This window comes from Uloborus diversus, unplaced genomic scaffold, assembly GCF_026930045.1.
Source record: "Uloborus diversus isolate 005 unplaced genomic scaffold, Udiv.v.3.1 scaffold_714, whole genome shotgun sequence".
NCBI classification, from domain to species: Eukaryota; Metazoa; Arthropoda; class Arachnida; order Araneae; family Uloboridae; genus Uloborus; species Uloborus diversus.
In genome coordinates, this window is record NW_026558917.1 from 88,509 (window position 1) to 103,355 (window position 14,847).

At 31.7% G+C, this 14,847-nt stretch overlaps 1 long non-coding RNA gene across 1 annotated transcript; it reads right to left on the reverse strand.

The window, feature by feature from the left end:
• Positions 1-607: 607 nt before the first annotated feature.
• On the reverse strand, positions 608-14,327 carry LOC129233780 (uncharacterized). The gene is made up of 3 exons (XR_008581488.1): positions 14,238-14,327; positions 13,017-13,179; positions 608-1,965 (listed from the first exon to the last, which is right to left on the reverse strand). It is a non-coding gene; the product is annotated as an uncharacterized LOC129233780 (long non-coding RNA).
• Positions 14,328-14,847: the final 520 nt, after the last annotated feature.

A 14,847-nucleotide genomic window follows, 5' to 3' on the forward strand; every position in this document is an offset into this window, starting at 1 on the left:
GAAAATTCTGCAGGATTAATCCTGCTAAATATCATGCGAGATCCCGCGGGATTCGGAATCAAGATTGGAAACCCTAGCACAAACTCTATACTTTGTGTGGATCCATGTGCACTGCTTCTACCCAGACTACCCACTTTCAATATATGCTTTTGTCAATGCATTCCAGATTAGAAACAGTCTTTCTAGAATTCATCTCAAAAAAACTTATAGAGTATACTAACCAACTTACTATAAACGTTTATGATGCAAATGATTTTGTTTTTCAAGTCTGTTTTCATGATTTTCAGAGATCTTTCTTAACATTTTTGATCAAAATCAAATTCCCTGGTGATTTCAGGTTTTTACCTAACCTGTTGCAAGTCTATTACAATATCTTGCCCCAGAAGAGGCCAAAATAACTTTTGCACCAGATTTTTTCCGTTTGGCGTGATTCAGTGTCATACAGCCCAGAAGGCAATGATCACAATGAACGAATCTGCTTAATATACTACAGTTTACAATAAATTGAAATCAAAGAGTTCAAACTTATGAAAGAAAGACACCAGCATTACTAAATATCTAATTTTAATTTAAAATAAATACTCATACACAATACTTTTCACTGACAATTAAAAAAAAATACATTGGAAGCCAAAAAATTAAATTAACATGTAAACACTAATACACATTTATTTAAATATTGTGATTTTAAGAGCGGAGCATCAAATCAGTACTTAACAATATGTTAAGTGTGAGCAATTCAAAAAAAAATTTATATAAAATTTTCCTATGTACAAAATGAACCAAGCAGTGAGCATTAAAGATAATCACAATCAATTACTTCTTTCTAATTTATAAATAGAAATAAATAAAGGAAAGATAAGGCAGTATGAAAAAATGGCACATTAGAGAGAAGTACAAAATTGAAATTTGTATTATTTGGAGCAGAATTATTTATACAATTGTGATTTTAAAAATGTGGGAGATGCATCAGCAATACAAATGGCAATGAAGCACACGATTATAAAAACATTATAAAACAATGATGAATATTTTAGTGATTGAAATAAAACTAAACATTAAAATTCAATAAATGAACTCTACCATTTGTACATGAATATGCAAAAGCTTTAATCTAACTAAACAATGGTTTAGTTTTTTATACTTTTTTGTATCTTTTTCTTTGTTTTGTTTCTAAAGAAATATTAAAACATTTAAAACTACATAAAAATACTTCGATTGAAAAATATGTCAAATGTTGATTCTTGCTCGGATGTAAAATTTTACTTGTTTCTAGTGATAACGAATGGTTGGTTAAACAAAAAGGCCAATTGATACTTTTCAAGTTACCAAAAATTAAATATTAACAAAAATAGCAGGGTCTTGTGAGTTGAGGAAGGGGGGTTAGCACATGAACATATAAACTATTTAAAAATATAAACTTTATCAATTTTCATCATAGAAACAAAGAAATTAAGTATAAGAAATGCAATAATTCAGTTATGAAAGAATGCTTAAGTACATTCATGTGCAGGAAAAATATATAAGAATATAAAAATAACATTTTCTACACTGTAAAAGAAATAATTCATATTGGCCTTTATAAAATTAGCCTAAATATTTACATAGCATTTATTTGAGAGTTTGAAACATTTAATACAAAAAGTACTTTATATTTAAATACCACATGGAATACACTTCTTCCTGTCTTAAGTCTGTACAGTAAGTACAATATTGCACAACCAAATGTAAACGCTACTGCAATCGGGTATTTTCGGGGAAAAGTTCTGGAAAGCAACCACAGAGGTGAGAGAAAGCAAAATAAATTTCACACTGCACTTTGCTTGAGCAAAGAAAGCTGACTTCCAATTTCTAATGGGTCTTGATCATCTTTGTGCGATGGGAATGGCGTTTTGGCACAAAGCTCTGCTTCATGCCGAGTTTGTGGGGAAACTACAGCTACAGGGACTTTAATACTGTTGTTGCCTAAAGGGAAAATAAACAAAAAAAGTAGCAAGCTAGCCATGCATAAAATAATCATGCAAATATTTAAGTGTTTCTCTGCCTGTAGCACTTAGGTACACGGTGATGGGGGGGTAATCACCTGTAAACAGTTTCAAAAAAATCAATAATAAATGGATAGGGAAGGGGAGAGGGGGGCATTAAACCAATAATCGTCATTGTGAGATGCTACCAAAGTTTAATTTTTTTTTTCTTAAAGCAGTAACCCTAAAAAACCCACATAAGGTATTAACAGTAATCACTTGCTTGTATAACTTATTTTTTCTTTGTATGATTCACATGTCAAAACTTCCATATGTGACCCTGATAAATGATTTGGTTACTTACAAGTGAAGCAAATTCTAAATAACACAATTTAATGCCAGCTTTAGATTTGAAAAGCAAGACTAAAGAAATTGTTTCGATACTGAATGCAAAGAAATTTTTTGGCTGGCAAAATGAGTTATGCAAGTTGGTTGCGTTCACAGGCCCTGTGAATATATTAGAGTGAATCAAATGAAAATGAGACAGTAGTCACAGTTTGGGGTATATGTGTGCGAGCCTAACAAAACTGTCTTCGGAGGTAGAGTGGGACCTGGGGGGGGGGGGGGACGATTGAAGGTTAAACTCTCCCTTACTAAGCACATGCAATTATGAGTATGATTTGGCATTCAGGTAGCAGAGTCATGCAAAAAGCAATCAGTCTGTATCAGGTTTGCAACTACAGAAGTTGGAGTTAATCAGTTTTCAGTGGCAGAAGATAAAATTACTGAAATGCATCAGCAACTGAAAATAGTGCAAGGAGAACACTGCTCAAAGAAATAGGACCTCTGCAGTCACTGTTAATGATTTGTGTGTAGGGCTGGCACATAAGGGACTGTGTATCTGCGAGGGACAGGAGTCATTGAAAACTAATTCCTGACCCTTAAATAAATGAAAAATGATTACTGATCCTGTTCTGCATCAAAGAAATTGGATTCTTGAACTCGCTCTCATCGACTTACTTGTGTGTAGGACTGGCACTTAAGGGACTCGCAACCTGGTCAAATTCATCTCGTCAACAGAGCAAGGACGGATTCAAGGGAGAGTTGATGGGGGCGACTAAAGGACTAGTGTTCAAATCTCCCTCCCGGAATCTTTTCGAAACCGAAGTTTCAAAAAGATCATTTTAAACCATCTTTAGCGAGGATAGGCAGCTATCTGGCAGTTGCAAAATAAAAGTTTTAAAGATGGAAAAAATGGGTTCAGTGGCTTTCCTCCAGTAATTTTTTGAAGCAATCAAAAGCGTAATTTTAGACTACCTTTGAAGACCTTAGGGGGAGGGGCTTTCAAAGCATTCCTACAGACTTATTATGAAATTGCAGTTCTGAAGCACAATTTTAGAATACCGCTTTCAACGGAAAAGGAAGGAATAGGTTTAGGGAGCTCCTTGGCTAAATCTCTGTATTTTAATTGCTTTAGATAAAAATGCTGCGGCAGCCTCCCCTCTTCCTTCAAGCATGTATAAATCAGATACGTAGTGGGAGAGCTAAGTTAAAAAATCAACCGCCCCTTCCTTGAAAAATTTCTGTATCATCCCTTGCAATAGAGACACTTTGATGAATGAGGTATACATAGACCAGATTATCCCTGCTAACAGTCGATGTGTTGAGACCTGATGCAGATTGATTAATTGCATTTCAGGTGATTATGCTACCTAACCACAAACTTTATAAGCTTATTGAGGCTAGGTTGAGGCCATTCTTTAATAGTTTTTTCTTTTTTTTTTTCCTTCCACCTCCCACTCTGCCTCTACATAGTTTTGTTTCACACACGTAAACTAAATTATGACCATTCCATTTTTATTTGATTCACCCAAATGTAAAACAAGAGCTCTTCAATTGATTAAATTTCAATGTTTCAATTGTTTCTCATCTGACAGCTATTTAACTCCGTAAATCCTTCAGAATTGAAGAGCAAACATGAATTAGCATGTCTATTGCATGAACAAAAGAATCTTCATACTTTGGGATATACAGGCGGAGGAACACACAAATAAACAGAAATCATGCATACTCAAATAGAACAAAACTAAAACTGAAAAAAGATAAAAGCATGGGAAAACTACAAAACATATAACAAAAGCCTCATATTTGTGTATTCTGAACACAAGTGAAACTCGGAGCTCTATTGAACTTTATACTCAATCTTAATGATAAGGTTATGTCAAAAAATACATAAATAAATAAAGCAAAATTCAAATAATTTGGTACAATGCAATGACTGGGAAAAATGGCTTACAATATGTCAATAAGTATAAGATAAATGAGAAAGTATTATTGTATTTCAAGAAAGAGAAAAGACAGAATAGTAAATTACAATTTCAATAGCAACAATGACTCTGCATCCAGATAAAATGCTGCAGATTTGACAGAAAAAAAAAGTAGTGGTCAAGGTACATCTTAGATTAAACCTTAATTAAATAAAAAGCTTTTCTGCAATTAGCTAGTTGAAAATTTACAACTGATATATATATATATATATATATATATATATATATATATATATATAATAATTATTATGCTGACATATTACATAATAAAGTTTGTTGAAATTTTAATAAAATTAGGTGCATTTTTTTTAATAAAGGAAACAAAGACAATATTTTTTTTTTTTTTTTTGAAAAAATAACAGCAAACAGAAATTTGTCTCATAGAAAGCATTACTAAGGTTTTCAAGTAAATGGTTATTAAAAAATGATATATTGTAATTAATTCAAAAGGTTTACGAAATTAATTTTATAAATTGTGTAAGTTTCAGCGTTATATAACTTTTTTGTTCTCTTTTCGCATTCTTTTCCCCAAAAGTTCGAACACAGATTTAAACTTTATTTACTGGTTATAAAATATGTTGGGGTTATAAAAAAATTTCATTCAATATTTTCAAAAATTTTAAGACTTATTTTTTCTCAAAAAACAAAAATATTATAAATTCAAAATAGATTTATGTTAAATGTTTTACATTCAATTTATATTTTCTGATAATTTTGCGATCAATTAAGGTTTAAAGAATTAAATAAAAATGTTCATATTCAACTATGTATCAAATTAAAAAGTAGGCTTAGTAATAATTTGAAAGTACAAACTGTATATCAACAGGACATTTGAAAAATCTACAAAAAAAGAGCTGGAGGTTAAGACAAAACAATCAAGGAACAAAAATTAATTAACACATAAAACCTAAAAATGTTTTTTGAGCTTTCTTCCAATAGCAAGAGTTGGAAAATATAATAGTTGATAACTTAAATATTGTGTCTGGTAAATGATTATAAGGTACCACTTTTTAACACCTAATTCTCCCGTCCTTATTATAAAAACATTGAATAATGTCTAAAATAGATTAATTACGCTTTCCATTGCAGAAAATAAACCCTCTCTGATAAAATATGTCTCATATACCAGCTTACCTATGATGAAAACAGGGATGGTACAAGCAAGAGATTTGAAGTCAAAAATTAAAATTTGACCTTTTAAAATGTCTATATATAAAAGCTTTGTAAAGTGAGAAGACTTTTTGCACAAAATTTTCAAAAATAAATCTGATTCGTTTAGGAGATAAAGTAATGAAATTTAGTATTCAATAGAGTAGATCGCTAGGCTACTTTTTTAAACAATGATCAAAACCGTAATGTTTTTAAAAGTTTTTAAGCCATGAGCAATGTTTTAAAAATTAGTGACAACACCACAAATGAATGCAAGTATGAAGAATATATATAGGGTCAAAGGATATACTTTCTTCCTCAATGTGAAATAACAATAAAGATAAATATATTAGATTTTATACTTTTACACTGAGATAGAAGTTCCTTCACTTTAAGCTAAGTATATAATTTTAAAAATATGCATTTAATTGTATTTTAACTAAATTGTGCAATTTTCATTTCCTTGTCCTTTAGTACAAAATTTTTCAATCACTTCATAATGGTTTTGGTTTTTAATATGTAAACAGTATCTGTGGTTTAGAACTTATCAAAAAAACACCAAAATTGTGATTATATCATGCTAATGACATCAGTTTATAAAAGGGCTGCCACGATATTTGCATTTAGCATCCGCAAGAAATCTACGCATTACACTGCTGTTATTTATAAGCAGGATGAACCTGTAGACCAGCATGAGACACTGCTTCCTCATTTCGCAAATTCAATGCTTTTGCTCGGAAATCCAAAGCTTTCACAACTTGACTATGCTGTCTCCACACTTCAGGATTAACTACTCAAGAAAATGTTATGATTATGAACACAGATTAAAAAGTATCAGAGAAATGCTCTTCCATTAAAGATTATAAAGCAGTTTTACAAGAACCAAAGTGGTTAAACAAAAATGCAGGAAAAGGACACTCAGAGAGAGAGAGAGAAACTACAACAACACAGTAGATTTTACGTTAATAGACAAAGAGAAAGAAAGATCATGAAGGGAGAGATAAATACTAGGCTACTAATTTTTTTTTTCATTACTTATATTTTAGTGCTGTGAAACAAATATTACAAACATTGTAAAAAATATATATATTTCAGGATCTATGTGCTTTATTAATTTAGTTTACTTTTTAATGGTTGACAAAGATACCATTTTGTTTTGCAAAACATATAATTTTAACTTTGTACCTTTATTTTCAGTATTCAGAAGTGAAAATGCTTTATGGAACAGAAAAAGCAATTTAAAAATAGAAGCAAACAGAAACAATCATGCTAATTATGTATTAAAGAGAATTTTAAAGAAAAGGAAGACTTTTTATGAAACTAATATTCAACAACAGAGAAGGGGTAAGTTACAGTCCATTGAACATAATGAAAACGTTTAAATTCGGATGGAAAATGTAAAAAAAAAAAGTCTGTCTATATAATAAGTATTTATCCAAAGGGTTTGAAAAATCGAGTGGCAACTGTACTTACAGTAAAAATACATAAAATATTCTCTTAAATTTTGAGGCAGTACATTTTAATAACTTCCAACCTTGAAGGTTTTTTAACATAAACATAATATTAATATTCAAATTTCAATATGTAAGCACACAAATATAAAAAAAAAATTGCTGAAAATATGAAATTTCAAACTGGAAAATTATTATACCAAAAGAAAACCAATTTTATGCAATATTTGTCCTACATAAAAACTGTTTTCGCAGTTTATTTTGTAAGAAGCAGTTTATTTTGTAAGAAACACATAGTCTTACTTTTCAGCTGCAGCTACACTAATGAAAAATGGTAAACAAAAAATAAATACAATAAAATTATAAATTAAGAAGGAAAAATATATATATATATTTCAATGATTACCTGTATCGAAAATATACTTCTTGTGGCAAGGTCAATTATGAAGGTCTTAAAACGCATTTATTATTAGCAAGAATGAGTTTCACTTGAATGGTATTAGGAAGAAACATTATTATTGGTAATGGTTCTGCCAAAATGTTTCAAGGCATGTAATAAAGTATTGAGAAATAATTATGATAGGTTATCACCAACACTTCATAGATAGTGAATTTCACCACTTCATAGGCGTAATCAAAAGAGAAAAAACTTGAAGAAAAGGTACCTCTTATTATGAAAATAAGATTTCAATTTTAGAAATCAATTACAATCAGACATCAATAACAATACCAACAACACAACACTCAAAGTATTTTTTGTTTATATGAATAAAATTAGCAACACGTAAAAAAAAAAAAAAATTGGCTACAGAATTTTCGGCAAGAAGCAATCTTGTCCTGAATTTCAGCTTGTCTTAAGCTACATATATCTAATTTGAAAATTTGCCCAAAATATCTGGATTTCTTCATCACATCCACCGCTAAAATCAATTGTAAAGGAGAAAATATATTGAATATGACTTCAACAGAAATGATTGCTCACATCAGTACTCTCAATATATCAAGTCAATCAATGATTATGAGCTCATGAAAATGTCCACTGAAAACTAGAAAGTTCAAGATGTTGCCTTGTTTATAAGTTCTCCAACAATGAAATTACTCATGAACTGAAACTATGTTATATGGAGAAAAAGAGGTCCAGGAAAGATGTTTTTATTGACAGAGATTCGAGTGAATAGCTATACACCAAATGGGATAGCAAGGAAATTCAGGCCGCAGGTTGGCTAAGACCTTTATAAAATGATAGTGTAAGTGTACCTGTACTCAGCCAGTCTCCAAAAGTCAACCAGAATGACATAAAACATCTTAGAAAAAGTAATGTACCAGGGGGTCCCAAAAGAAACCAGACTAATGGTGCAATGCCAATCCTAGACGTAGTAGAGTGTTCTCCAGCTAGATGTCTCAAGTAGAGACCTTCACAAACCAGCTGTGCAAGTGGCGTCAGTTTTGTTGACAACGTCTGATCGTAGTGTTGGTTTTCTCAGATGTTGTTGCCTTCCGCCTGCGAACTCATTACGGCAGATTTAAAAGAACAAACTCTAAGCTTGAAATTTTGCTTCCTGCTTGAAGTCCTGCTGGAATAGCTTACCCAATGCATCAACAAGCTTTCACGAACGATGCTATGATCCGTACACAAGTTTTTGAGTGGTTTGGGCGCTTGAATGTTGAAGATCATGCTAGCTCTGAGCGTCCTTCAACTTCTCGAAATGATGAAAACGTTGAAAAAATCCGCCAAAAAATCAACAAAAGTCGTCATTTTACGATTGACGAAACTTTAGAATAAACAAGATTGAGTTGGAGCTCTCGCGGGCGATCAGAAGAATGGTTCCTTCACCATGATACCGCTCCTGTACACACAGTCTTCACCATTAACCACTAATTGGCCTCTCAAGAGGGTGACCAATTGTTCTTCGACCCCCGTATTCGCAAGACCTAGCCCCCTGTGATCTTTTTCTGTTCCTGAGGATGGAAAAAATCTGAAATGGAGCGTTTTGATGAAGTAGAGACTGTAAAAACTGCTTCGCAACAGGCACTGGATATGGTCAAAGTTAAAGAGTTCCAGGGTATACCGATGCGATTCCTCCAGTTGTTTGCTATTTCGATGCAGTGTGTGGGGTCGATCTAGAAATTCTTTCCCAGACCACACTCATCGTGAGAAAAACATGTTACGCTGGTGTTTTATATCTGTCACCGGAATGGGAGCTGGATAAGTATAAGACCACTCGTAAATACGGCTTTTGCTCCCCTTTTCTGAAATATTTGAAATGAGATCTTCAGAATAGCTGAATTTTATCCGGAGCTGGACATTTGTTGTGAACATAATTTTCTCCGTTTGGTGTGATATGATGTCTGTGACACTATAGGGAACCTTTTTCAACCACCCTGTCAAAGCAGTTGAAACCTCAGACAGCAGAAGGAAAACATCTTAACGCATTTTGTCAACATCGTCTGACTGTTGTAAACAGGGGTGCATTCCCCGCCAAACGAATCCCCGTATATAAGAGAAAAGAAATAGGTCAGAGAGGGGAGACACTCGTAGAGCAAAGAGCTGGGGAGCCACGAATTTTGGCTCTTGTAGTTCAAAAATATCTTTGTAACATTAAATAATCTGTAATTTGTAATATAGCTGTAAATATTGATCGCATTAAACGTCTCCAAAAGACCATGTATTCTCTTGTTATCTTTACATAAGAGGTAAAAACGGTACAAGGGGATCTTCTAACAGAGGAAAAAAAGAATTAACAAGAGTATTGCATCTAAGGGTGAACACTTTGAATGAGACTAAAGAAATTTTGTGAATAAACTGATATATAAATAGTTTAGATCAAAAATCCAGTTATTTCTGGGTCCCCCCTTGTATATAGTTTGAAATCATATATGATACATCTCAACATTCATTTCCTTATCACTAATAATGAACTAATAGCAGTAGGTTGAGGGTACCTTTTCTTGATGGAATGAGATATTTTATTTTAAGCAACCCTCTTTTCTTCTTTTTACTTATTTTTTAATGAACAAGAAACACCATCCTTAAATGGCAAGTGCTCATTTGGTTTTCATTCTACTGCAGATCTGTATGACCTTAAATCTCAGTGGGATGACTATTGGATTAATGAAAGTCAAACAGCCGACTACTAGGGTCACACATGGCCGAGCATTGGGGGGGGGGGGGGGGGAATTATGAAAACTGTATCATTTATTCGTATTAGAGATAACTAAATTTTCAAAATAAAAATGTTGCTATTTCTGAAACAATTCAAGAGACATAGTACTAGAAATGTGCAGTCGAAAGTTTTACAATGTTTTTATTGTTGATCTGATTTCAGAAATTTGTAGATGAGCAATCGAGCTCTTAAATCAAATGTTTTAATTAAAAAAAAATAAACCCCTTTTTTGACTAAGTTGTGTTTAAAGGGGAGGGCCAACCATGGGTATTGATACCACTTCCATTTCCAATAGTCAGCTAAGGTATGCTGACTACTGATACTGAGCTGTTTATTTGATTTACCTAGTAGTTAGTGCTAGTCTCAATATTGCTTTTGCTCATTACATACTAATTTTAAAAATATTGAAATACGATGACTTTAGATGTGGTTAAGTAAAAATTTCATCTCAAAAGGAATCAGTTCAACACTTTATTGTTTCTGATGTTGATTTTAATTTAAGAGTTTTCTAAAAAGGGTTTTGTGAGTTCAGACAGCAGATATGTCAATGAAGTTCAAACACTAGCCCTTTTAGTGACAATGCAGCAGTGATTTAATGATTAGTTTTTATTAAATCTTCATTATGAAATGAATGATTTGATTCTTAGGGTGCATGTTCGAAAATGAGTAAATATTCCACTAGTAAGTAAATAAAGGGTATTAAAACTACAATTACATTAGCTCAAATAGTTCCAAAGAGTGAAAAACTAGGGTTTAAGTTTTCTATTACTCATTATGCTAGATATTGTTATGCTTTACTAAACGTCTCAGAAGTGGATATTCCATTTTGGCTGGATGTTTTAAGTATTGGTACTCCTTCATGCCAAGTATAAAATTTCTTTTTTTTTCTTGAATTAAAAGATAAAAGCTACGAAGAAATTGAAAATTTAGTTTTAATTTGAAAATACTGAAATAATTAATTTTGCAAGTATAATGATGTGTATATAAGTTCACATCGAATTTCATTAAAATTCAATCACTTTTATCCCATTAGTTTAATGAAAGTGAAACACCGAGCAGTGGATCATTTGCTTGCATTCGAGACAGCTAGATTTTCAAAACAGAAATGCAATTTCTGAAACAATTTACGAGAAATAGTATCAGAAATGCGCAGTCGAAAGTTTTACAATGTAACCGTACGCCCCGCTTAATCAAATATCATCGGTTCTAAGAAATATTATTCGATTAAGCGGGGTGTTTGATTAACAGGGGATATTTTTTATCTTGCAGAATTGACAACATTTGTCTTGAAACATAATGCTAATAAATCTATTGCAATATAAAGCAAATCGTTAATGTTATTGGTAAAACTTTTTTGAAATAAGCTTAATGAACATCAAAATAGTTCACCTTTCACATTTAATATTTATCAATTTATTATCTTATAAAATGTGTATATTTCTTTGTGGTGTAGTTATTGACTGCACTATTTATTTATTTTTTTGTAACGGTAAGGACAGAAATTTGATATAATTTTGGAAATATTTTGATGGAGTATGAATGTTGTTTTTCTTGCTCGTTGTTGGCGAAAACTATTACTCTATATTTTTTCGTCAATATATGTTCTTACTTAATTTTTTTCTAATTCTCAGCAGAAATATTTGCGAAATCTGATCACTATTATTTGATACCATTTACAAATGAAAAACAAAAACATGCATTCCGATTTTTCCTCACTATTATAATTACACTAAGGTGAACTATGTACATCCTTCCATGCAATTTCAGCCCATAAGATAAAATTACATGGTGCAAAAAATTATTCATTCCAAAAAAAAAAAAAAAAAAATCAAAAAGCATGAATATAGGTATTAAAAATTGTGTTTGCCTGGAGTGATATGAATAAGACTACTGAAATCTACTCTAAAACAGAAATATCAAATGAGATTAAAATATTGAAAACCAAAAGAGCTATAACTTTAAAACTAGCTACAGAAATTAGCAGGAAGGATACATCAAACATTTAAAGTTGGAGTATGATTGGGTGTAGGATCAACACGGAAAAATTACTCACCAACTGTGATCCAAGCTGAGGCAAAATGTAAATGTTTTGAAGTTAGAGACATAAAAGCATTGTTTCCTTCTAAATTTAAATATCTGAAAACAGTACCAGAGGCCCCAATTTCGCTTCACTCAGTCCAATTCACTTGATTCCACATGAATCAGCATCGTAGATAACTCAGTAACAAAAACTGAAATCTCCATTCATTCGGAATGTCTGTGAAAGAGATTTCAGCCCGTGAATGTTCAGCTGAAATCCTTCACAGACATATCAAATGATAGTAGATTACCGTTATCGTTATCAATTGAACTAAGGTGCTGATTCACCAGCAGTGAAGTAGACTGGATTAAATAAAGCGAGACAAGGCCCCTAAAAGCTATCCTAACTCATTTTTCAAACTTAAATGACCGGGGAAAAAAAAAAAGCCATGTTTTTAGTTAACTTTTCCCAAAAGCATTAGGATCATGAAGCTCAAAGTAATGAAATTTATGAGCAGGAAAAGGAACTAATTTTCATTTTTTTTCAGATAAAAAACATTTATAACCATCATGTAAAAATGTTTTGAATTGTGTTCAGGAAATTAAAGGGAAAAATGAATCTGGAAAATACTGATGTTGAAAATATTGTCAGAATTTCAAAGAAACATGTCTCAGCTTTGAAATTATCTGCACATCAAACAACTTAATTTTACATTTTAAGACTGCAAATTACTACATTTGCGTCAATGTTTTTACATAGTTCATAAAAATGCTACATTTTCAATGTACCAAACCGATGTAATGTGTTGTTTTGATCCCGGTTAATGGAATATCCCGCTTATTAGAATATTTTTTCGTGGCAAAATGGCTATTCTATTATGCGGGGTTCGACTGTATATATATATAAATTAAACAAATTAATAAAAGTAAAAAGGAAATTACCATGAGGTCCTGGATTTTGGTAGGAACTTTCTCTAAGAACGCCACGATAATTTCCATTAGCAGAGTGGACTGAGCTTTTTGGTCCATATGCAGCAGCTGCAACACTTTGGGTGGACTTTTGCTCTGTTGTAACTATTGTGTTGGGCACTGTTGAGACAATACCCTAAGAAAACCATTTATAATTAAAGCAAACAAAAAGTGCTAAATATGACAGTCATAAGTTAAAGAGCAGATCAAATTGAACATTTCACTGCAAAGAACCAAAATCCTAGAGCAAATTATAATACATATGGAATTACTGAAATTCCTGAAATAATTTCTTTGGGATCAATTAGAGAATGCCAAATACATGAAAATCCTACAGTTGCAAATCATTCAAAAATCTTAGCTACTAAATAAATGTAAGAAGATAAAACATGTAGTAAAAGCAATACAAATAAAAATTTTCAGTTTCTTTCCAATAAAGTTTAGTTTCTTAATTTCACACATGAATTTAAGTTTTTGTATTCATAACTACAAATATTACAGATTTCCCAAAAGCATGAAATATGATATTACCTTAGAATATCCAATAATATGAGCTGACACACTGAATACTGAATATGAACAACTCTGCCACTTTTTGTGAGAAAGTTTCAGTTAGAACTGAAGCAAAATTTAAACCATTGAAGTTCAATTTTTGAGCAAAAGAGTCTCCCTTTAAAGTTTCATTTCAGGATAGGATCAAAAATTTTAAGGTTGTGGGAAAAAATAAAGGTAATATTCGGTGACTTCAACTTATTGTTTTTTAGATATCCATGAGACACAAAAGTTATACACAGCGATTCCAAATAGAAATAGTTTTCTCTTTTAACTTATTTGCAGCCCCCCCCCCCCAAAAAAAAAAATCTTCAAGCAGTCTATTCTAAGAGTTCTCATTTTACTTAGTTCATAATTGCACACACAAGCGATATTACACAACTGTAGACAGGACTTTCTTTCCTGCAATACTTTCGAAACAGGAGTTAAGATTGTTTGGCTGAAGTATTTGGAACGCCATGCTGTTCCAAATTTTTGTTCCCAACCAAAAACATTACATGTATCCTGATTTTTTAAACGTATAATGGTTTCATTCTTACACAACTTTTAATTTGTCAAGAAACTAATGGCATCTGACAAAATTATGATTTTGTTCTTGTTCAAGCTATTAATTTCTAAGTTAAAGAAAATGAACATTTTTACTTTTGACTGCGCTCCTTTAACTGTTCCGTAATGGCAATGCTGACTCAACTGACCATCTTCGGTGTAAATGCCTCTTCTGTCAATGAGGCTGAGGAAAAAAAAATTGATTAAGTTCATTACAGTCTAAAAAAGGTAATATGTAGAAAATTAAAGCATCTACTTTTTGCACAACAACAACTGAGAAGGTAAATAACTACCAGATTAGAAGAAGAAAAAAACTCAAAAATAAACCACAGACAACAAACGTACAAACCAAGTAAAAATGATCAAAAAACAAATTGAGTAGTTATGTAACAAGCTTACTACACAACTACTCTAATAAAGATAACTTAATTTTCATTTTTCAATCTCAATTTATAATTTAAAGCTCTTTCATATATATCATAGTAGAAACATTGTTTCTCAGAACAATTTTTGTGTCTTTTTTTAAACCCACATTTTCTGCCTTCAATTAAGACTATTTGTTAGGCATAAATGCCTGTTAATAACAACAGTAAATACTCCTATCTCATCACCTCACAACAACAATAGTAAAAGAATATGTCTTTCATTACTTACAATGTATTACCAATCATTCTGCATGATGGGGGTAAAAGAGGCTTATCAGCAC